Raw genomic sequence first — 25064 nt, 5'->3', positions numbered from 1 at the left:
CAGTAAACAAATATATACGTATGTCTGTACATAGAATGTATGTATACTCAGGTGATAATAAATGCTATGAGGGAAAATAAAACTAAGGCAAGCTCTGAAATCTGTTGTACAGTTAATTGTTGTGACGTACTTTGAAATTTATTGCTTTTGTGTAATATATGTTATTTAAAGAGAAGATGGAGCATAACAGAGAAGAAAGGATTTAACAAATTAGTATGACTGCTGAATAGTTATATTGATATTTCTGTTGGTCTCCTGCGTCTTGGAGCGGCAAGAAGAAAAAACAAAAAAAAAAAAACATGGAACTGTAACTCATACAAAACTTTTAAATTGTTTTATAATGATAAAAGGGTCAGTCCAACAAGAAGATAATTTTAAACATATATGCACCTAAACAGCACCCCAAAATTCATGATACAGAAACTGACAGAACTGAAGGAGGTATAGACAATTCAGGATTATTTGGAGACCTCAATATCCCACTTTCAATAATGGGCAGAACAAGTAGGTCAAAGATCAACAAGGAAATAGAAATGTTGAGCAACAGTTAGTGTCCACAACTGGTAAGATACATGTCTGTGCCAGGAAAGTGACCTGTTCTGACTCTATCTGCAGATGCCACCAGCACGTGAATTTCAGGCCTTCCCAAACCACATCCTATGTACCTCAACTTTTCTTTTAGCTTATTTGTATCTTTTTACTACAATAAAGCTATCAGAAGTATAGCGCTTTCAGTGAGTTCTGTGAATCATTGTGGCAAATTATCGAACCCAATCAGTTCTCAGCCAGTTGGTCAGAAGTACAGGTGGCTGGGCCCTGGAATTTTTGACAGGTGCCTAAAGGGCAACCTTGTAGAGGACTGCCCTTAACCAGTGGAGTCCAGCATAATTCCCGATAGTTTTAAGAGTCAAAATTGAATTCAGGGCGGGCCATGGTAGCTCAGTGGCAGAGTTCTCGCCTGCCATGACAGAGACCTGGGTTCAATTTCCAGTGTCCCCCCATGCAAAAATAAAATTGAATTCAACTGAGTTGTGCAGTTAGTATTAGAAGCTGCTGGAACTTGCAGAAGTTTTTGCTAATTATTACAGCTTCCCAACTCATTGTTAGGCCAGTGTTACCCTGATTCCAAAATAAGATACAAGATATCACAAGAAATCAGATAAAGATACCAAAAGATATGAATATAGAAACAAAAATCCTCAATAAAATACTAGCAAACAGAATCCAACAACATGTAAAATGTATTATATACTGAGACTAATGCGGTTTATCCCAGAAATGCAAGGCTGGCATAACATTTGAAAATTCAGTTGACATGTGAAACCACAGAAGTACTGGCCACAAGCATCTCAAAAGACATAGAATAAAGCATTTGCCAGTATCTAACGCTCTTCCATATTAAAAAAAAATATTCAATGAACTAGGAAGAGAACAGAAATACTTCAACTGATAAAGGACATCAACCAAAAACCCTCAGGTAACATCACACTTAATGGTGTGAGACTGAATGCTTCCCCTAGGATCAAGATCAAGATAAGATGTCCATTCTTGCTATTCTTATTCAACAGTACTGGAAATTCCAGCCAGAAAAATTATGCAAGAAAAAAAAAATCTAGATTGACAAGCAAGGAAAACTATATTCTCAGATGAATATATGGAAAATTCTAAGTTAGTCACTAAAAAAACTATTTGAGCTAATAAGTTCAGCAAGGTTTCAAAATACAAGATGAACAGACTAACATTAACTGTATTTCTATATACTAGCCATGAATAATCCAAAATAAAATCAAGAAAAGAACTACATTCACAATGCCATCAAAAACAAAATACTTAGAAATAAATACAACAAAAGAAAAAAATTAATACTCTAAAATCTGTAAAACGTTATTGAAGGATATTAAAGACCACCTTAAGGGTTCAGTTTCCGGACCATGCACCCATCCTCACCCCCCAGAAAAGACCACCTTAATCGCTATCCCTTGTGCTAAAAACACACCCCATGTTCATGGATAGGAAACTTCATTATTATGAAAATGGCAGTATTTCCCAAACTAAACCACAGAATCAACATCATCCATATATAAAAACCCAAGATGGTGTTTCTGCAGAAACTGTTAAGCTGGTTCAAAATTCACATGGAAATTCAATGTACTCAGAATAGCCAAAACAATCTTGAAAAAGCAGAACAAAGTTGCCAGACTCATATGTCAAAAAGCACAAAGTTGGAGAGCTCACATGTTCTGATTTCAAAACTTAACTACAAAGCTACAGTAATCAAAAGTCTGGAACAGAAATGAGAGTCATAAAAATAAACCTTCATGTGATGGACAACTGATTTTCAACAAGGGTTTCAATGGGCAAAGAACAATCTTTTCAACAAAAGGTACTGAAAAAACTAGTTATCTGAATACAAAAGAATCAAGTTGGAGCCCTTCCTTATACTATACACAAAATTAAGCTAAAATAAATACAGACTTAAATGTAAGAGTTAGAAGTTATAAAACTTTTAGAAGAAAACAGCACAACAGTAAAAAAATTGTTTATGACACTGTTAGGAAAAACCTTCTCAGATATGGAACCAAAAGCACAAACAGCAACAAAAACAGAAAACTGATAAGCTGGACTTCATCAAAATTAAAAACTTTTGCACTTTGAAGCATACCAACAAAAAGTGAAATAACAAATGGGAAGAAAAATTTGCAAATATAATTGAAAAGGGACCCGTATCCAAAATATAAAATGATCTCTTACACCTTAATAATAAAAGCCAAATAACAGAGGATCTATCTGAACATACATTTCTCTGGAGAAGATATTCAAATAGCCAACAAGAACATGAAAAGGTGGTCAACATCATTAGCCATTGGGGTAATACAAACAAGATGGTATACCACACCTACTAGGGCGGTTATAATTACAAAGACAGATAATAAATATTAGCAAGGATATGGAAGAATTACAGAACCATCATACATGAGAATGTAAACTGATAAGCTGTTTTTTTTTTTTTTTTTTTTTTTTCAAGGGCGCCGGGACCAACGATCACCAGCTGCCCTGGCAACAAAAATTATGCTTCCGAAATCTCTTGATGTCGATTCCGCACGAAGAGCAACCGAGGCGCCCTACGTGTGCCACTCACGACAGAAGCCCTTTTTACTAGATCCTGATAAGCTGTTTTTGAGAACAGTCTGGTGTTTCCTCAAAAGGTTAAATTTGATCCAGCAATTTCACTCCTAGAAGAGAACTGAAAACATGCTTACACAAGATAAATGAAAACAAAGTTACACAAAAACTTGTATGGCAAATATACACAACAGTCTTATTCAAAATAATGACAAAGTGGAAAAACTTCGAATGTTCATCAATCAGCAACTGGTAAATAAAATGTAACATATCCACAAAAAGGAATATTACTCAGCTATAAAAAGGAATGAACAGAGAAGAGCTCAAATAGAGCTGAGAGGCTACTCTGGAGGTTGCTCTTACACAAGCTTCAGTAAGACCTAAGTCCTAAAACCTAGAGGGCCCAGCCTCTCCAGAACATCAGCTAATGCCATCTTCCTACCTCACATTAGTGACAGACCCTTTTAATATGAAAAAGTTTGAATGGCCATAGCCCAAACAGTCCTAAAGAGAGGGATGGAAAGATCAAAGGTGATGGTGGAGTTATACAGTGAAGATAGGATTTAACAAATGAATATAAATGCTGAATCATTAAACTGATCTCTTTTAATCTCCAGTGTCTTGGAGGAGCTGGAAGTAAAAACTTAAATTTGTGGAACCATAACCTATGTCAAATTCTGAAATATGTTCTATAACATATTTCAACAACTGTGGTGCTGTGCATTGAAATTTATTGCTTATTTATGTTATTTCTTCACAAAAAAAGGGGGAAAAAGTCAACTGTGATGATAAAAAAATATTTAAGCCCTCTGACCTCCTATATTCTGGAGCAGCTAGAAGGAAAAATACGAGGGGACAGTATGGTAGCCCATGACAAACTCGGGGCTCTGTCCTGTAACTACTTGTTGAAGAGTACTTTGAAAACTATTGCTTTTTTCTTTCTTTGCTTTATGTATGTGTTTATACTATACAATAAAAAAGTTTAAAAAAAGAAAATAAGAACAAAGTACTGACACATGCTGTACAGACACACCCAAAAATAGAGAAGACCCTTCTACATCTAATGCTAAGTGAAAGAAGCCAGTCACTAAAGAAAACACATTGTTTAGCTCCACATAAATTAAATCTCCAGAACAGACAAATCTAGAGACAAGTAGTAGATTGATTAGTGGTTGCCATGGGGTGGAGGGATGGAACGTGACTACTAATAGATGGAGCGTTTCTTTTGGGTGATGAAAATATTCTTAAACTGAATATAGTAATAGTTGTATAACTCAGCGAATGTAATAAAACCATTTAACTGCACTTTATATGAGGAGACTGAATGGTATGTGAGTTATATCTTAATATAAGTTCCTAAAATCTAAACAGAACATAGAGATTACTACCAGTGTCCATACTGGCCCTGAATATGTTCATGAAAACAGTAACACACGCACATACACACACACAAATCTGTTTATTATGGACAAAAGTAATTAACATCTTTTCTATACAAACAGAGAAAACTCTAATCAGTTATATACAAAAATAAAAACAATTATACTAAATAATCATGAAGTCAATTCAACTCAAGTCATTTTGTGTGCGCTCCTTCTATGTACAAGGTATTTTTGCTAGACAAAGAGAGCAATTCCAAAATAATATAGGTACACATAAGGCTAATGCCCTCGTGGGATATGATTCTAGGGGTGTAAATCTCCCTGGCAATGTGGGACAGGCCTCCTGGGGATGAGCAGGGACCTAACATCGTGGGACTGAGAAAGCCTTCTTGACCAAAAAGGGGAAGACAGAAAGGAGACAAAATAAAGTGTCAGTGGCTGTGAAATTTCAAACAGAGTCTAGAGGTTATTCTGGAAGTTATTCTTATATATAGATACCCCTTTTTGGGTTTATGGTGTTTTAAAGTGGCTGGAGGGAAGCACCTAAAACTGTTGAGCTGTGTTCCAGTACCTTTGATTCTTGAAGACAATTGTGTAACTATATAGCTTTTACAATGCAACTGTGTGGCTGTAAAAATCTTGTGTCTGATGCTCCCTTTATCCAGGATATTGACAGATGAGCAAAAAATAAATAAATACATAAATAACAGGAGGCTGATAAGGGTTGGAAAAATTGGGTAGACTGAAATACCTGTGGTCAATGAGAGGGAGGAATAAAGGGTATGGGATGTATGAGTTTTTTCTTTTTTATTTCTTTTTCTGGGGTGATGCAAATGTTCTAAAAGTGATCATTGTGATGAATACACAACTATGCAATGATATTGTGAACGAATAATTGTACACCATGTATGAACTGTATGTGTGAAGATGTCCCAATAAAAATATTAAACAGGGCGGGCCACAGTGGCTCAGCAGGCAGAGTTCTGCCCTGCCATGCCGGAGACCCAGGTTCAATTCCCAGTGCCTGCCCATGCAAAAAAAAAAAAAATTAAACAAAAAGCTGAGGGCAGATGGCAGGGTAACAGGGTGGGGGTGGAGTGGTAGGAGTGAACCAGCACCCAAAGCAGCATGTACTCAGTAAACAAAAAGTAAACCAGCAGAAGCAGAGCGGAGATAAAAAAGTAAGGACAGGGTGTTAAGGGCCTAGAAGTGGAATTGTTGTGGTCTTTGATCTAGGAAAAGAACTTAGTCCATATTTTCTCACAATGAGTTTGTAGTGGCAGCAGAAATCAGAGACAAGGAAATCAAACAAAAAATAGATGAAATAATCCTTTACTTCTGGATCAGAAAGGGAAGGTAGCATGATAAAGAAGGAGTGGCTAAAGACAAGCTTAAGGAGACAGGACTACTAAATGTAATACGTAAATGTAAAATGTAATGTGGGGTACTGGAACAGAAAAAAGACATTAGGGAAACTAAGAAAATTTGAATAAACTATGGATTTTAGTTAATAAAAAGAAGAAGAAGCAATGGCTAGGATTCCCAGCTCTTTACTGTCCACTTTTCAAGGGTGGTAATGGTAGCAGCTGTTCCTCAGGTGAGGGTGTAGTTTCTATTATCTGTATATGAGGCCTATACAGAGTAAAGGCTTGAATTAGAGCAGGGCAGCAAAAAGGAGGGAAAATGTTCTAGGAGGAAAATTTCCACTGAGACAGAAACACAAGAAGTGAAGCAGTTTTTCTGCAATGATTGCAAGGTTGGTGCTAAGGAGATGAGTACATCCTTGAAAATAACAGGCTTAGCTGTATTTAGATGACAGGCATTGTAAACTGAAAATTAAGAAAGTTCAGAGCTAGAAACAGATGTTGGAGAGACCCTGAGATAGAAGATGAGACTGCCCAAAGAGCATGTAGAAAATCTCCAAGATCAAGTTCAAGGACAGAAAACTTTGAGGAGGCAGGGGGGTTACAATGAAGGACAGAGAAAACAAAAATCCCACCAAGGAGTCAAATAAAGCAGGAAAACTTGGAAAGAGTGCACAAAAGCCAAGGGAAGGGACAGCCAAGGAATAAGTGCTCAAAAGTGTCAAATGTAGCCTAGATACCAGATATTTGCATGTAAGACATTTAATTTTTCTATAATGTTTTAAATAAATAACCAAACTTTGGCTAGTTGCAGCCTATTGGCTAAAGTGGATAAGGAAAATCTAAGGGTACAAAATCAGTCATGGGTACTCTGTTATGCTGTAACATTTTAGAATGGGTATCACCTTTCAAAAAGTAAATGTGAACAGTTCAATCCGTCAATCTTTTCTTTTATACCTTCTAGACTTCCTATCTATTAAGACATCACTCATTCCAAGGTTTTACTAATGGTCTGAATTTTTTCTAGTATTTTCATAATTTTTTACATTTAGACTTTTAATTAATAACAGAGTTTATTTTTCTACATGGTATGAGAGCTAACTTTTTTTTTCACATGAATTACCTGAACCAGTTAAATAAACCACCTTTTACCCAATTCACCAAAATGTCACCTTCATCAATAAATCTTAATCTAGATTTATATCTGTTTCTCAATGCTATTCTGTTTCTCTGATCTAGTGGTCTACACCTTTGCTAATACCATACTCATTAATACATCACAGATTTCTAACAGTGTTTCTTCAAATGTGGTCGGTTCATGGACCAACCATATCAGAGTTACCTTAAAGGCTCGTTTAAAATGAAGATTCCAGGCCACGGTGGCTCAGCAAACAGAGTTCTCATCTGCCATGCCAGAGACCCGAGTTCGGTTCCAGGTGCCTGCTCATGTAAACAACAACAACAAAAAAAACCATTAGCCATTCTATAAAATGAAGATTCCATCCAGAGCCTGCCCATGCCAAAAAAAAAGAAAACTCCTCAGACACTTTCTTACCTCTCCAGTATCTATTAGTTAAAAACTCTAGTGTCCAAAAACTTCAAAACATGCCTTTTTAAAATGCAACTAAGATATCTATTCAGAGGACATGAGGGCAAGGACACAAATGGATATTTACACACCAATGTTTATAGCAGCATTATTATTTACAATTGCCAACAGATGGAATCAGCTCAGACGTCCATCAACAGACGAGCTGCTGAACAAGCTGTGGTATATACATACGATGGGATATTACACAGCTGTAAGACAGAATAAAGTCAGGAAGCATGTAACAACACGGACAGACCCTGACATTATGCCAAGTGAGATAAGCCAGAAACAAAAGGACAAATAGTATATGGTCTCACTGATACAAACTAACGTTAATGAATGAACTTGGAGAATTTTAGTACTCTGAAATAAGAGAAATAGAGCAGATATTGGGTAATTGGAGCTGAAAGGATAGAGACTGTGCAACAGGACTGATTGCAAAACTTCAGAAATGGATGGCAAAATACTTCCTAATTGTAACACAACAATGTTAGTACATCAAATGAAGCTGAATGTGAGAATGATAGAGGGAGGAGAGCTGGGGGCACAAATGCAACCAGAAGGAAAGATAGATGATAAAGACTGAGATGGTATAATCTAGGAATGCCAAGAGTGTATAAAGATAGTGACTAAATGTACAAATTTAAAAAATTGTTTTTGCATGAGGAAGAACAAAGGAATGTCAATAATGCAGGGTGTTGAAAATAGATAGTAATTAATATTTTAAAACTTTAACTTATGTGTGAGACTAAAGCAAAAAACGTTTATTTGTGCAAAATTTGTATTTTGACTAATGCATTTCCTAATATAACTTATGTGGACAGCTTAATTGAACACCATAAGTACATGGAAACTTGAGAGAGCATGAGACTTTGTAGGTTTGTCCAGAGTGATGCCCTGATAAATCCCAGAGTGATTTGAACAGTGAATAAAAAAGTATTTGCACAGTTTCCTTGGGGGAACGGCGAGAAAGGGGGAAAACTCAACTTTCCCAAGTGGAGAACTCTTGATATTCTCACAAGCAGTGGGGACAACCAAAGCAATAGGCTGAGCCCCCAATCTTGGGGTTTGTTCATATGAAACTTAACCCCGCAAAGGATAGGCTAAGACGACTTAAAATTCGGCCTAAGAGTCACCCCCAAGAGAACCTCTATTGTTGTTCAGATGTGACCTCTCTCTCAGCCAACACAACATGCAAGCTCATTGCCCTCCCCCGTCTACATGGGACATGACTGCCAGGGTGTGGACCTTCCTAGCAACGTGGAACAGAAACCCTAGAATGAGCTGGGGTTTAGCACCAAGGGATTGAGAAAACCTTCTCAACCAAAAGGGGGAAGAGAGAACGAGACAAAATAAAGTGTCAATGGCTGAGAGATTCCAAACAGAGTCAAGAGGTTATCCTGGAGGTGATTCTTATGCATTAAATAGATACCACCTTTTTAGTTAAGGCATAACAGAGAGGCTAGAGGGAACTGCCTGAAAACGTAGAGCTGTGTTCCAGTAGCCATGTTTCTTGAAGATGACTGTACGATGCTAAAGCTTTCCCAATGTGACTATGTGATTGTGAAAACCATGTCTGATGTTTTCTTTTAATTACCTTATGGACAGATGAGTAAAACATATGGATTAAAAATAAATAATATGGGGAACAAATGTTAAAATAAATTTAGTTGATTGACATGCTAATGATCAATTAAGGGGAGGGGTGAGAGGTATGGTATGTATGAATTTTTTTGCTTTATTTTTTTTTCTGAATTGATGCAAATATTCTGAGAAATGTTCATGATGATGAATATACAACTATGTGATAAAAAAAGAATGTTCATATTGTATGTTGATTGGTTTTATTAATAAAAATTTTAAAAATTTTAAAAAAAGAAATGCTAGTGATCAATGAAAGAGGGAGTAAGGGGTATATTATGTATGAATTTTTTTGTTTTCTTTTTATGTCTTTTTTCTGAATGGATACAAATGTTCTAAGAAATGATCATGATGATGAACATAAAACTATGCGATGAAAAAAGAAAGCTGATATTGTATATTGGTTTTATTAATAAAAATGTAAAAAGAATGTATATGCTTATATGTTATAGATATAAGAATTCTTTTAAAAATGCAACCAACTGATTTTTGTGCACACTAATGTACATTCTTAAGCTTTTATGTACACACCTTTCAATATGTGGTAAAGCCCCTATGTAGCATAATACCATACCTGGACTGATCTTTGTCCCCAGTTTTTAGAGACAGAACCTCTGAATTTTTGGAATTTCTGACAACAAACACATCTGCTATTTTTGGTGAGACTTGCTCACCAGGAAAAGCCAACCTTGTGATTAAGGAGTTGGGGCTTTGAGTCATATCACATGAGCCCACCTTCCCAGTCTGTGAGAGGGGAGAAGGACTCCAGATTAAGTTCCACCACATGGACACTGATTCAACAACATGCCTCACGAGGAGCTTCCATGATTGAGAAGATGCATCAAGTGCTGGGAGGGAGATGCATTCTGAATCTGCTTGCAAAAGACATGGAAACTTGCCTTTGACATCCTCCCAGATCTCATCCAGTGTGTCTATTCTTTGGACCTCTTCTAATTTATACCCTTTTACTATAATAAAACAATAACCTTAAGCACTTTCAGTGAGTTGTGAGTCGTTCTAACAAATTATCAAACACATACGGATAGTGAGAATAGCCAAATTTGTAGCCAGTTGGTCAATGGTGTGGGTAGCTGGGCTCTCAAGCTTTAGCACATGAAGGGAAGCTTTGTAGACCCTTGACTTTACCCTGTGGAGTCTGGATGGGTACTTAAAAGTCAAAACTGAATTGACTTACTGCAGTATTCAGTTGGTGACAGAAGCTGCTGTGGATGCTGATGGAAGTTTTCTGATACTTTTTCACCTTAGGACCCGTATTATTCAAAATTTCTTTGTCAGTTCTTACAGATTTAATCTCCTATATAACTTGTAAAGATTTAACATTTCAGTATGGTCACTTACACAATGAAAAAACATCAAAAGGAAAACAAGATTCAGGAAAAAAATTTTTATGACATGACAAATTATACAGAGTTCCCCAAATTAACAAAGCTGAAGATGGGAAATACCTGTGCATAAAGTAAGAGATTACTATCCACCTATTAAATCAACTTCATATGACAGACTTCCAGAGTTGAAATTCTGATATTAAAATAAAAATGCATGTTTTAAATTGTTACTAAGGAACACTATTCATCACCGTCATACTGCATACTTTTGTTTAAATACCAAAAAAAAACAAAACAAACAAAAAAGCTTACAGATCTTCATGAATAGCTTCCAAAAGAGACTGTATTTTACTAATGGGGCAGGGGGTGGGTGGGGTAAAAAATGACAAATGTGGGGGTCCTCATATTAATATAGTAAATGGTTCTATCTGTTCACTGTTATCTCTAAGTAGAAATTTCAAGAACCTTTTAAACTGAGAAGAGATGTAGCATAGTACCACAATCCAAAATTGATAAGTCTTTGAAATTAACCTCCAATGTGTCTGCGGACTGAACAGTAAAAATGGGAGTCATCGTCAGAATCTAAAGCATTAGCCAATGCCCACAGAAGAGAAGAGGTCAATAAAACTACTTTGACACCCTGCTAATACAATGAGTCTTTTATTCTCCCAAAAAAGTAAAGTGAAAGCTCAACTTCCTGAGGAGGAGAAGAACCCCAACACCTGGAAAGGCTCCTACAAACTCACTAGCAGCAGAGGGAGTATTCTAGGAAAGAGAGGCGATTTGCAGAGAAAGTGCTCCAGACTGGGCATCTTGTTACTTCATAGATTAATTTCTTGGCCACCAGAGTTCTTCCTCTGTTTTCCTTTTAGCCTATAACATGCAAACAAACATGCATCAGCACTGTATAGGTTCACATCTGCAAAGAAGATACAGCTTAGTAGTTTATCCCTAATGAAGTATAAACAAGGACTGCACAATATTAAGGAGTCTGTGCCTAGAATCTTTCATCAAGCTGGCAATAAACGATGTTGGAGACTGAATCACGTACCCCACAACAGACATGTTTATGCCTTAATCCATGTTGTTCCTGTGAGTGTGAACCCATTTGCAAGCAGTATCTTCAAAGATCCTGTTGATAAGAGGCCAAATTGAATCAGGATGGGCCTAATCCATACGGTGCAGTCCTTATAAGGACACAAAATCACAGATGATTGACAAAAGAACCCAGAAGAAGGTATGTGACAGAAGCAGAGATGCAAGCCAAGGAACCCTAAAGATTGCAGCAAAACAGCAAAAAAAAACCCACTACAACCTCCCACAGAAACCATGGTAGGCTGAGGCCTTGACTTTGGACACCAAGCCTCTAAATCCTTTAGACCATGATAAATTTGCGTTGTTAAGTCAACTCATTGTATGGTATTTGTCATAGCAGCCCTGGCAAACCAAGACAAACCCAGGAAACAATTCCGAGTAAGACAAAGTAAGCATTGTGTAGAGGGTTTCTTATATTATATTGTCTCATTTAATTCTCATGAAAACCCATTTCAAACAGATAGTGCCCAAAGGCACTTAACAGCTAGGAGGTAGAAGAAGGTCATCCAAACTTTTAAAACTCCTAATAAATAATAAACTCTATGGTAAGCACTTAAACGAAAGCAATAAACAAAATAAGTGGGGCCCTTCACTGATTCTTTTCTCCACAAAAGTCAGAGTTATATGCATTCCACAGAAACCGAAAAGTATCAGAGGGACCCAAATCACTTATTTTGAAATAAGGAACTAAAATCAAGAAGGGCAAAAAGAACAATTTCCTTACCAGGCCATGGTTCAGGAAAGTGGCTTTAAAATAGTCATTGGCTATATATGCCCTGTTGCCCCAAAATAGAACAGATCCAATCAAAAGAAATTTCTTTAAAATTCTTACAAATATATAAAGGTTAACATACTACGTTAATACTACATAATACAATGGTTCTCACTACAAGAAAAAGGAATTTTCCTTGTTTAAGACCCTAACTATCAACACAATCTTTCAACATCTTTGAAGTATATTTTAACTCTAACCTCACAGTTCTTACTACTGCTTGTTCTAGTTTGCTAGCTGCCAGAATGCAATATACCAGAAACAGAATGGTTTTTAAAAAGGGGGATTTAATAAGTCGCTAATAAGTCGCTAGTTTACAGTTCTAAGGCTGAGAAAATGACCCAATTAAAACAGGTCCATAGAAACGTTCAATCAAAGGCATCCGGGCAAAGATGCCTTAGTTCAAGAAGGCAGATGAAGTTCAGAGTTTCTCATCTGGAAAGGCACACGGTGAACACAATCAGGTCTTCTCTCTTAGCTGGAAGGGCACATGGCAAACATGGTGTCATCTGCTAGCTTTCTCTCCTGGCTTCCAGTTTCATAAAGCTCTCTGGGAGGCATTTTCTTTCTTTATCTCCAAAGGTCACTGGCTCATGGACTGCTTCGTGGTGCTGCAGCATTCTCTGCTCTCTTCGAATCTCTCATTCTCCAAAATGTTTCCTCTTTTATAGGACTCCAGTAAACCAATCAAGACCCACCCAAATGGGTGGAGACACATCTTCTCTAATCCAGTTTAACAACCACTCTTGATTGGGAGACATCTCCAGGGAGATGATCTAATTACAGATTCAAACATACAGTATTGAATAGGGATTATTCTGCCATTTTACGAAATGGGATTTTGATTAAAACATGGCTTTTCTAGGGTCCATACATCCTTTCAAACCAGCACACTGCTCTATGAATGAAATTAAACTGTACCACTGAAAAATCAAGATCCATGCAAGCAGTTCCTTAATACAACTATTAAAATGGTCAAGAAATCCTAGACAGGATAGTCAATTAAATATATTAGAAAATTTAGCCGTATTTCCATCTGTATTAAATCAATTAACTAGAAAGTTTATGCAGAAATAATTTGATCTTTTTCTTTTTAAGGAAGCTCTTCACTTGACATATTTTTTAAACTCAGAAAATACAATGCTGGCCCTAAAGACATACACTGAAAGAAAAAGAGGGGACAAGGGAAGGAGAGAAAGGAAAGAAGAGGCAGGAGAGAAATGTAGCAATTTTTTCCCATGAATACACTCAAATTGAAAATAGAGCCTTCATAATCTTCAGTTATCAGGATAATTTATTTTTAAACTATCAGTCTTTTTATTATGATAGCTGAAAGAATAGTAGCACTCAAACTGTATTTGAAAGAACGAAAAAGTTTTAGACAAGAGATCTAAAGCATTGCAAGGGCAGGCATATACAGGATAACATGCTGCACACTCCTGGAAAACAGCGGAAAAGATGATATGGTCTCTACTCCAGATACATGGCAGGATTAAAAGGGAGTGGCTGGAAATGAAGCCTAAGGAACACGAACTTCACCCTACAGTATATGGAGGGAGTGTTAAGGAGGTGAGTGGTACGAATTTCAATCCTTTCTGAGATGATAAAGATAACTAAAAGATGACTTAATAAATAGTGATACCATTCAACCAGCATACAAAATTCAAGGAAGAGAAAAGACATAAACAACAAAGTACAAATTCAAATTGTCCAAGAAGACCATATTTAATGATCTACAAAAAATCTTTTTCTTCCTAGGTTAAAATCTAAGTTCTCTTTCTTAGGTACACAAGCTACTAATTTTTTTTTTTTTAAGTAATGGAGTATATTTGAGAAAAAAAAAGAGAGACCCCCCCCCACACTTGAATCAAAATGATAGAATGAGAAGCTTCAGGGCCTGGTCCCCCCACAGAAGTTTTGAGCAACCAGCAAGAACTGACCTTTCTCAAAGGTTCAGAAAATAGTTAAAGGACTGCAGTAACAAGGCAAGCACTGAAATAAGAAAAAGGTCACTTGAAAGCAGTAGGATCTCATGGCACCCTGGATGGCTCCTCTCACCATCCCTTCACTGGCTCTCACAGGGCAGATTTCTGGCCCCTGGTCCCTAGTCCCAGACGAAGCAGGTACCCTCAGGCACATCCTGGTAGGATGAATGGCTGACCGTGTCTACCTGGTATTGGCCTGAGAGAATGAACCAGAACTTGCCCTGTTTACAAGAGGCAGACAGAGCTCTCCAACAGAGTGTTGTAGGAGAACAGTCACGTCTCAGCTGTCTGGGATAACTGCTGGCTGTAGGAAGGTCAGTACAGTGCCCAAAACCCTGAGGAAACTGCTTCCCAGGGAATAGGGGACATTTATAATAAATAAATGGTGAAATTCCTAGGGCCACACATGCACACCCAAGACAAGATACTCGTGTAGAAAGGATCAACGATACACCTACGCTTTGGCCTGGAGCTATTCTCTAAACTCATTGCACGGATAAACTATGAAGGAAAACACTCAATCTCCAGGGACTGAGAAAGGTGTTCAAGGAAAGCTCTGTCACCACACTTGCTTACCGCAAGCTTAAGGAATAGATGCCTCAGAGTCTAAATTCCAGTGATAACACATTAAAATATCAATGTCTAGGTTTCACTTTTGAACTATACTCCAGTAATCTTGATTCTTGAAGAAGACTATATCTATATAACTTTTACAATGTATCTGACTGTCAAAACCTGGTGTCTGGTGGTCCATTTGGTATGGACAGATGAGTAAAAAAAAAAAAAAGGATAAAAAATAAATAAATAGTAGAGGGAGATAAAGGGTAAATATTAGGTAAATTGAAATACTGTAGGTCAATGAGAAGGAGGGGTAAGGGGTATGGGGGTATGAGTTCTTTTTTATTATTATTTCTTTTTTGGGAGTGATACAAATGTTCTAAAAATGATCATGGTGAAGAATACACAACTACGTGATGATATCGTGAGTCACTGTATAATATGGTTGGACTGTACGTGTGTGGATATTTCTCAATAAAAATATATGTTTTAAAATGGAAAAAAAAAGTCTAGGTTTCAAAAAGATTACCAAACAGACAAAGAAACAGGAAGCCATGGCCCAGGTAAAGGAGAAGACAAAAATATCAGAAACCATCTATCTATGAGGAAGAACATCTTGGAATATACCAAACACTTTTTTTTTTAAATAGTTCTTAATATGCTCAAAGAACTAAAGGAAATGTGAGCAAATAGCTAAAGAAAATCAGGTAAACATTAGATGAATACAAAAGGAGTATCAATAGAGAGCTGAAAATTATAAGAGGGAACCAAACAGTGCTTAAGTCCATAGTACCAGAAATTAAAAATTCCTTAGAGGGGCTCAACAGCAGATTGAAGCTAGAAGAAGAATCCAAGAACTTAAAATAAGACAATTGCAATCAAACTGTCTGAGGAACAGAGGAAGAATGACTGAACAAAAGTGGAGAGAGTCTGAGGAACCTTTGGGACACCATCAAGCATACCAATAGTGCACTCTGGGAGTTCCAGAAAAATAAGAAAGGGAGCAAAGGGTGGAGGGAATGTTCAAAGAAATGATAGCTGAAATTTCTCCAAATTTAACAAAAGATAGGAATATACACATCCAAGATATTCAAAGAACTCCAAGAAGGATAAACCCAAAAAGACCCAGGCTACAACATATCCTGAAAACCACAAGAGAGAAGCAAGACGTTATGTGCAAGGGAGCCTCAATAAGATTAAGAGCCAATTTCTGATCAGAAACCTTAGAGGCAAGAAAGCAGTGGAAGGTCATAAAACACTGAAAGCAAAAAACATTACCACGCCAAAATTCTACATCTGGCAAAACTGTCCTTCAAAATTATGAGAGAGATTTAGACATTCTCAGGTAAATAAAAACTGAGGTAAAAATATGCAAGCTCATAAGAGATAAAATCTAGACTACAGTTTGTCAAAAGATAGAATGAGGCTAGTGAATGACGAGCTTAACATGGACAGAATGTTTACCTAGCCTAAATTTAAATGTTTGGAAATGGACAGAGGTGATGGTAGCACATTATGGTAAGTAAAACTAACAGCACAGAATTATGCGTGTGACTATGAACATGTAAGCCCTGTGGTGGAAAATGACTTTGATTAATAATACAAATATTAAAAAGTTCTTTCATAAACTAGAAGAAATGTATGTCACTATTACAAGGAGTTATTAATGGATTGTATATGGGGAAAAACGGACTTACTGCAAACTATGGACCACATTTAACAGTAACATTTTAATATTCTTTCACTGACAGCGTACCTTACCTAGAAGTCAATAATAGATGGGATAAAAAAAGCATAGGATGTTTTTTGTTTTTGTTTGAAGTAATGAATATGTTCTGAAATTGACTGTGATGATGATTACACAACTATGTGATGATACTGTGAGTTACTGCTTGTATACTTAGGATGGACTATATGGTGTGTGAAAGTATCTCAATAAAACTGCATTAAAAACACTGAGATGCTAAGTAAGAGTTCTGTGGTTAAAAGGAAAGGACAACAGAGTGAAGCCACATTTCAAAAAAATCTCCAGTGACGGTAACAACATGGGTAAATATAAATGCCAGTTTTATTTTATTTTTAGTTTGTAAGTCCATGTTTTACTTCCTACAGAACCTAAAGAGCTAATGCATAAAAAGTAATGTGAAATCAGTGGTTTACAACTCAATGTATAATCATGTCACCTGAGACAAAAAGGTGGGGGACGGAAGAGTACAGGAACATAGTTTGTATATATCAGTTTGAGTTAGAATCAAATTAAAAGAGATTATAGATTTAGAATGTTAAATTTAAGTCCCATGGTAACTAGAAAGAAAACACTGAAGAATATGCAAGCTTTTAGAGACAGAAATTAAGAGTACAGGTCTCCAGGAGTAGGAGTAATAGAAAATAATGTATAATGGATATAGGTTTCTGTTTGAGAAGATGGCACAGTTTTGGTAATGGAAGACAGTGAGGGTACTACAATACTGTCAATGTTATTGATCCCATTTTGCATGCTTGGAAGTGGCTGAGATGGGAAGTTTATGTTGTGCATATGTTCCTACAATTTAATGAAGAAAAAGTAACTAAAGAGACAATAACAAAGGCAATACATGATTATAGATGGGATCTAGCAAGGGAGGAGAAAAATCTCAAAGTGGCATTACTGGAACATGAGAAATTGGACGATATGAACTATAAACTTTTATCTATATTAAATTCCTTGAACTTGATAAAAGGTGGTTAAGTAAACAAGCAAATATTCTCGTATGTAGAAAATGCACGTGGCAGTTATTAAGTGTTCAAGGAACATGATGCATACAACCTATATTCGAGTATTCAGAAAATGAATGATAGACTAACAAATGTTATAAGTGATGGATATGGATATCTGGGGTGGGGTGGATTGGAGTAGGGGTATACTGAGGTTCTCCAGTGGGGCTGTAACTGTCCTGTAAGTTTGAACATAACTCAAAATAAAAAGTTAAGGGGGAAAATAAAAAGCAAAGAGGTAGAGAACAGGAGTCAAAAGTAGTATTATTATTATTTTTTTGGCATGGACAGGCACCGGGAATTGAACCCGGGTCTGCGGCATGGCCGGCTGAGCTGTCATGACCCACACAAAAAGAATTTTTAAAAACAAGGTTTCTAGGGGTGCATGGGGGTTTCAGTGGTAGAGTGCTCACCTACCACATGGGAGACACGGGTTCAATTCCTAGCCCATGTACCCTCCGCCCCCCCAAAAATAGTAATAAAATAAGATTTCAAGTAATTCAAAAGATCCAAATTCTACTAAAAGGAGTTCCAAAAAAGAACAAAGAGAATGAAGTAGACATTAGTGAAGCATTCTGCAATAAAATATCCCAGAGTGATGGACACTAGCCTTCACAGTGAAAGAGTCTGCTGAGTCCTGAACAAGATAAATTGGGAAAAAATAACTGACCTCTGGACATAGCCTTTTGAATTTTCAAGCACCATATATGAGAATATTCTAAAAACCTGTAAAAACCAAAAAAGGTTATCTACAAAGAAGATAATTCTATAACTGATCAAGCGAGGACACTTTTTTTTTTAAGGCAATGCCATTACAAAGCGTTATTTGGAAATGTGTTCCAGAAACCCAGATGTATGGCTATCCTTTCTATAAAATCATACTGGTACCAGATGCCCCCACACACTGGAAGCTACAAGACTGAACAATGCCTTCAAAGTTTTGAGGCAAATAAATTTTAATCTAGAATTCTATTCTATTCTAGAAATCTGTTCTAGAATAAATGAATTTTAATCTAGAATTGCAAGAAGAATAAAGACATTTTCGACATGCAAAAACTCTTAAAAAACTTGCATTCTACAAACATGTTTTATATGAATCAACATTAAAAGGTTTTCCACCATGTACATAAATTATTTTGATTAAAGTTTTAAAGACAATTTTTTTAAAAGCCAGAAATGGTCTACATGTCTTGTAATTCATCCTATAAAAGCTAACAAGATACTGATTTCAAAAGTTGAAATACCACATAAGACAGTCTCTCCGGTGAATATGAGAAAGGAAAAAAAAAACTAAGTATCAGTACATCTAACCCAGCAATGAGTTAAAAGAATAATACATTATACCCAAGCATGGTTTACTTCAGGTGTAGAGTTCACCATTTGGACTCAAATTTTTCACTAAGTTGGTGGGGGGGGGGGGGGTGCGAAGTGATGTGATCTTCTTGGTATATGTTAAAAAGAAGTATTTAAGAACAGTAAATACAAATTAACTTTAAAACAAAAGAAAATTTTATTTTAATAAAAGTGTACTTATCAGTAACCAATAGCAAACATCATACCTAATAGGGAAATACTCAAGAGAGGCAATCTTCAAGTCAGGAACAAGACAAAGAGTCTGATGATGGCCACAATTATCTTGCATTGCTAAGAAGGCTCTCTCACCCTGTGCTGACCAATAAGATAGCCACTAGCTACATGCTGCTACTAAGCATTTGAAATGTGGCCACTTCAAATCAAGATGTGCTGTAAGCTTAAAATACACACAGGGTTCCAAAGACTTAGCAATAAGAAAGAAATACCTCAATAATGATTTTTATTTTGATTATGTGTTGAAAAGATAATAGTTGGATATACTGAATTAAACCATATATTACAATTAATTCCACTTGTTTCTTATTATTTTTAGACCTACTACTATTTTAGTAGACCTACTACTAAAAATCTGAAATTATATATATGGCTCACATATATGGTTCTCACTGTATTTCTTTTGGACAGCAATGCAGTCCAGCCAATGCAATGATGAGAAAAAACAAGAGGTATAAATACTGGGAAAGAAGAGTTAAAAATCATTACTATTTGCAGATAATTGACTAACAGACTAGTAAATTCAAAAGAATAATCAAAACATTACCCAACCAGAGAATAAATTCACTGATATCTGGATTCCTGATAAAGAATAAAATTCAACAATTTTCAAATATATAAGCTAAATCAGCTAGAAATTAAATGGAAAAAGGACTTAATCACAATAGCAAAAAGAAAACAAAAAAACTTTAAAATACTTCATGTATACAACACCCATACTAAAAAAATTGGGGGTGGTGCGACAGTGGCTCAGTGGCAGATTTCTTGCCTGCCAGGCCAGAGAGCCATGCTCAATTCCCAGTGCCTACCCATGTTTAAAAAAAAAAAAATTAAAGAACTACAAATGCTGTTGAGAAACACAAAAATACTTGAATGAACGAAAATACAAACTAGTTTCTGGGTGGAAAGGATAAATATAATTCCACCAAAATTCACCTATAAACCTAATGGAATCCCAATCATAATCCTAGTGGGACTTTGTACTTGTTTCTTGTTATGATTACTTGATAAATTAACTCCAAGTTTATCTGGGAGAAAAAAATTGCATGATTAACCAATGAAATTTAAGACAACAGTAAGTAGTACATACTTAGCCTATTAGCTATCAAAATAAACACTAATTGTACTGGTACAGAATTTTTTTAAAAGAAAGAAATAGTTGCGGAACTTTTATATCTGATGATAGTAGCATTTCAGCCCAGTGTGTAAACAATAAAATTATTCAGTACATTTCACAGCATCAAAGAAAAAGTAGAACTGAGCTAATTAGGCTGAATTTAGTCCTGAAAGGTGAGTGCAGATCACTAACAAAGTCGGCATTAGAAGAGAATTAACTTTTCTACAGGGCCTACATTCCAAAAACAGAAAAAGTATTTTTTAATAGGTCTTTTTTCTGATTATATAACAATCTCTAGGGATTTCACAGACAGCCCACATTAGCTGGTCTAAGACTCTGTGAGGGAGAAAGCATTAATTCTGTGTGAACTGTATGACACCACGCGGCTCCCATCTTCGGAGACCTCAGCAGACTATGGTAAACATGGGCACCCAGAGGTATCCAACAACCTATGACCACTCAGGCCTGTACCAACAGTTACTGAATTAGGGAGAGTTACTGAATTGGAGAGTGTTAAAAGGAGCTGAGAGGACTATCAAAATGAAACTCATCCTTCAAGATTCAGCTTCAGTGTCTATCTGAACTCCTCCTTGGTCCCAAAAACAGAGCTAAATCAATAATCCCTCTGTGCTCTGACTGCTCCTTCTACTCCTGCCTAGCACACAAAGGCATGAACAACACAGAATGCTTAGGGAACAGAAAGTAGCTTAAGACAGGTAGAATGCAGGAAATATGGGAGAACTTAGTAATGAAAATGGTGTAAACACATTCAGGGTAGAATGAGAGAGGTATTTTACACAGGGCATTTGACCAAAAAAAATGTTTAACTTTTTACTTTAAAATAACTTCGAACTTCAGTAAGTCTACAAAAATAAAACATAAGCAATGCATACAACAATGTACCCTCCACTCAGATACCCAGATTTATAACCAAGTAGCATTTGCCCCATTTGTTAGATGATCTTATTTTCTAAACATGGGAGTAGGATGCATACCTCATGCTCTTCCTATACTTAACGCTGCCACCTAGGTTTCCTGAGAAAAAGGACACTTCTCATGTAACCATCTTAAGCACAACTATCAAATTCAAGAAATGTAAAGCATATAGTCCATATTCCAATTTTTTCAGTGGTCCAAATCATGTCCTTTTGGTCATTTTCTCCTCCTAAATTCTTAAGCCCAGTCCAGGATCATCTAATGCATTTAACTGTCACTATCCTTTAGTCTTGTTACCAGTCTGTAAGTCTCTTTTTAATTGTGTAAAATATACAATATAAAATTTCCTTTTTCAATCATACAATTCAGTGGCATTAATCACATTCACAACATTATGCTAACATCAGCATCATCTATCACCAAAACTTTTCCTTTACCCCAAAGAGAACCCCTGTACCCTTCATGCATTAACTTCCCATTTCACCTCTCCTCAATTCCACTCCACCCCCACTCCCAGTCCAGGACCTGATAACCTGTACTCTACGTTCTGTCTCAGGATTTGCATATTCTATATATCTCATATAAGTGGACTCATACGCTATCTGCCCTCTTGTGTCTAACTTATTTTACTCAACATGTTTTTGAGGTTCATCCATGTTGTAGCATGTATCAAAGCTTCATTTCTTTTTATAGCTGAATAATATTCCATGGTATGGATATACCACATTTTATTTATCCATCCGTTTACCGATGGACACTGTACTGCTTCCATCTTTGGACCACTGTGAATAATGCTGCTATGAAACTGGTGTATAAATAATAAATAGCTGAGTGAGTCCCTGCTTTTAATTCTTTTGAGTACATACCTAGAAGTGGAATTGCCAAGTCATATGGTAGTTCTATGTTTAACTTTCTGAGGAACTGCCAAACTGCTATCCACAGCAGCTACCCCATTTTACATTCCCACCATCAGTGCACGAGGGTAATTATTTCTCCACATCCTCACAAGCACTTGCTACTTTCCATTTTTGTAACAGCCATTCTCAGGCATGGAAGGTAGTATCTCGTAGTTTTGACTTACATTTTCCTACTGGCTAATGATCTTAAACATCTTTTCACGTGCTTATTGGCCAAATTTGCTTTTTGTTTTTTGATGATTACTTGAGTCAATATAAACAACAAACCAGAAGGAATTACAGATACATGGTAATTACAACAGCACAGGTAAAGGATGATGAGGTCCAGAATTTAAGACACTATATATAGACACAAAACAAAGAGGACCAACTTCAGAGATCTTTCTAAAGTAAAATCAGCAGGTTCTGTCAGATATAAGACAGAGAATAAGGGTTTTGGAGATTGATTAAAGCCATTACTACAGTGGAAGAATGGGTAACTTGTAAAAGATACAAAAAATTCAGCAGAGAGCCTAAGTGCAGGCATGGATATTGAAGAAACTAGAAGATATTAAATGTATTGAATTAAGAACAGAAGGCAGAAAGTAAAGAAACCAGGAGTAGTGCTGTAGACCCAAGGGTAATGAGGGTGTTGTCCGGAATGCTGAAGGCTAATGAGAAGATGGCAAGTGATTACATTAAAGTACAGAAAGCAGCTGGTCTGGCCTGAAACAATCTGTCACTCTCTTGACTTCTTCATCATAGTAACTTTTAGATTACATTTTATATATTAGTCAACAGATAACTACTTAAATGCATATTTTGTCAGCAATAAGTCAATTCTTCTGGATCAATAAATCCATTCTCCAACGCATACTGATAGCTCTGATATCAGGTTGTTGGTCTTCCAAAATTCTTCTGGCAATTTGCTCAAATCCACAATTTCTAGCAACTAAATTCAATAAACGTTTACTGAGTATCTCATGTCTATTACTGTACTAGGCATCAGGGATGTAAAGATTGATTCATTCTACAAATAATGAGCATGTCACATGTGCTGGGAACTATATGTGCAATAGCAAATAAACCACAAATATCTCTGCCTTTATGGAGCACTCTTTTTGGTAGAGAGATAAGTTAAACATAGCTACTCCTCCTTAAGGAGCCCAAAAGAAACACACTATATTTTAGATTAAACTAAAAGAGGTAGCAAATATAATCATTTTATGAAGTTATTTGAGTTGTTAAAAATAAGAAACACAAAACTGTAATTAATTGCCTACAGCTAACACGCTTGTTCTCTGAAATCATATAATATAAACTTTTTTAACCTAAACATACACAGTCAGCTCTCAGTTTTCTGTGAGTAAATTATCCACGCATCAAAGACAACTTCCTAATACTGACTTTCTAATTCCTACCATGTAATCTAATATACGATACAGTGTAAGACTCTCACAAATACCTTAAATAATCCCAATGACAATTTTGCCATGTCTACCATTTTCAAATGATCCTGCAGAGACTATACCTCCTTAAATCATATGCCTTTCATTTCCCAGAGCCAACTAACCCAAGCTCTTCAACCCCAACCCAATCTTAATTCATCCGTAAAGCTGCCCACAAACAAACCACCAAGCATACTCCTAGCTTTTAATCCACTGGATTGTGGTCACTAAACTTATAGGATAACAGGCTCTTTTCAGTAAAAACCATTGGTATTCAGAACATGCGTACTTTTAATATTGTGTACATGTTCTGTGGTACTAGAATGATGTAAACATTAAAAATGCACAAAATGTAAAGTAAAAAGACAGCCTACACAATGGGAGCCAATATCTGGAAATGACATATCAGATAAGGATCTAGTATCCAGAACATATAAAGACAGACTGTTCAACTCAACAACAAAAAGACAGACAACCCAATTACAAAATGGACAAAAGACTTGAACAGACACTTCTCAGAAGAGGAAATCCAAATGGCCAAAAGGCACATGAAAAGATGTGGCTATTAGGGAAAATGCTATTAGGGAAATGCAAATAAAAACCACAATGCAAATAAAAACCACAATGATCTCATCTCACACCCACCAGAATGGCCATTATCAATAAAAGAGAAAACAAGTGCTGGAGAGGATGTGGAGAAAGAGACACACTTATCCACTGTTGGTGGGAATGTAAAATGGTACAACCTCTGTGGAAGGCAGTTTGGAGGTTCCTCAGGAAGCTAAATATAGAATTGCCATATGATCTGGCAGCGCCATTGCTAGGTATCAATTCAAAAGACACGAGAGCAAGGACATTTACACACTGATGTCTTTAACAGCATTATTTACAATTTCCAAGAGATGGAAACAGTCCAAATGTCAATCAACAGACAAGTGGCTAAACAAGCTGTGGTATATACATGTGATGAAATATTACACACCTGTAAGACAGAATAAAGTCATGAAGCATGTAACAACATGGATGGACCTTGAGGGCATTATGTAGAGTGAGATTAGCCAGAAACAAAAGGACAAATACTATATGGTTTTACTGATACGAAGTAACATTAATGAATGAACTTGGAGAATTTCAGTTAAGAACAGAGGCCATCAGGAGATAGAAATAGGATAGAGGGTAACTGGAGCTGAAGGGATACAGATTTACAACAGAACTGATTGTAAAAACTCAGAAATGGGTAGCAAAATACAACCTAACTGTAATACAATTATGTTAAAACACTGAAGTTGAATGTGAGAATGATAGAGGGAGGAGAGCTGGGGGCACAAATGAAATCAGAAAGAAAGACGATAAAGACCGAGATGGTATAAGCGAGGAATGCCTATTAATGCAGTATATAATGACAGTGACTAAATGCACAAATTTAAAAAATTGTTTTTGCACAAGGAAGAACATAGGAATGTTATTAC

The 25064-nt window shown here is 36.3% G+C and overlaps 1 protein-coding gene and 1 non-coding gene across 5 annotated transcripts in view; both read right to left on the bottom strand.

Annotated features, from left to right (window-relative positions):
* ACSL3 (acyl-CoA synthetase long chain family member 3) overlaps window positions 1-25064 on the bottom strand; it is an 80385-nt gene that overhangs the window by 39147 nt on the left and 16174 nt on the right. For 2 of the 4 annotated variants that reach the window (XM_077155268.1, XM_077155265.1), the window contains exon 2: window positions 7212-7309. The gene's annotated coding sequence lies outside the window, so the exon portion shown is untranslated. Of the gene's footprint in view, window positions 1-7211; window positions 7310-10296; window positions 10425-11193; window positions 11321-25064 lie in introns of all 4 variants that reach the window. The other 2 variants (XM_077155266.1, XM_077155267.1) reach the window with 2 other exon arrangements.
* LOC143678589 (U11 spliceosomal RNA) lies at window positions 3023-3155 on the bottom strand. The gene has a single exon (XR_013173369.1). It is a non-coding gene; the product is annotated as a U11 spliceosomal RNA (small nuclear RNA).

Source organism: Tamandua tetradactyla, chromosome 3, assembly GCF_023851605.1.
Source record: "Tamandua tetradactyla isolate mTamTet1 chromosome 3, mTamTet1.pri, whole genome shotgun sequence".
In the NCBI taxonomy this organism is placed as follows: domain Eukaryota; kingdom Metazoa; phylum Chordata; class Mammalia; order Pilosa; family Myrmecophagidae; genus Tamandua; species Tamandua tetradactyla.
Note: the sequence above shows the minus strand (reverse complement) of the source record. Positions and strands in the feature narration are given on the sequence as shown.